This window comes from Humulus lupulus, chromosome 5 (assembly GCF_963169125.1).
Source record: "Humulus lupulus chromosome 5, drHumLupu1.1, whole genome shotgun sequence".
NCBI lineage: Eukaryota > Viridiplantae > Streptophyta > Magnoliopsida > Rosales > Cannabaceae > Humulus > Humulus lupulus.
This window is the reverse complement of record NC_084797.1, coordinates 42630576-42631341: the sequence shown is the minus strand read 5'-3', so window position 1 is coordinate 42631341 and position 766 is coordinate 42630576. Positions and strand designations below refer to the sequence as shown.

At 36.7% G+C, this 766-nt stretch overlaps 1 non-coding gene across 1 annotated transcript; it reads right to left on the bottom strand.

Moving 5' to 3' along the window:
• Window positions 1-280: 280 nt before the first annotated feature.
• On the bottom strand, window positions 281-386 carry LOC133780957 (small nucleolar RNA R71). The gene has a single exon (XR_009869761.1). It is a non-coding gene; the product is annotated as a small nucleolar RNA R71 (small nucleolar RNA).
• Window positions 387-766: the final 380 nt, after the last annotated feature.

The window sequence follows — 766 nt, the reverse complement described above, 5'->3', positions numbered from 1 at the left end:
AATAGAACCCTAAATTATTCAGATGGTACAAAATTGTGTACAATTCCGGGGGTTGCCAAATGATGATCTAAATCTCCATATCACAAACTTTTTAGAGCTGTGTGCAACATTCAAAATAAATGGGATGAGTAATGACGCTTTAAGATCAAGATTATTCTCATTTTCACTAAGGGATAAAGCTAAGAGTTGGTAGAATTCAATACAAGCCAACTCTATAGTTACTTGGGAAGATTTGGTTAAGAAATTCCTTGGTAAATATTTTCCCCCTACGAGGTCAGCCAGAATAAGAGGAGAGATTAATAACTTTCATCAGCTGGATGGGGAGTCTTTATATGATGCATGGGAACGTTTTAAAGATTTTCAAAGGAAATGCCCACATCTTGGATAGAAAAGTGGCTGCTACTTCATACATTTTACAATGGTTTAAGGGAAATATAAGGACAATTATAGATTCAGCGTCGGGAGGAGCGTTTATGAGAACAAGATGGCCATTACAGCATAATTATTGGAAGAGATGGCCATGAATAACTATAATTGGCCTACTCTTAGAAGTTAATCTAATTGCACTATTGACCGCTTAAGTGGCATCTCTAACTAAGCAATTATAGCAGAATTACCTCGCCGCACAAGAAATGCAAGTATAGAATGTCGTGATTTGTGAGATTTGTGGGGGACCACATTCTTATGAATAATGCTCCTGCACAACTAGCTACTCAACAGATGTGAATAATATTCCTTTGGAATAGGCACAAGTTATTGGTAACTT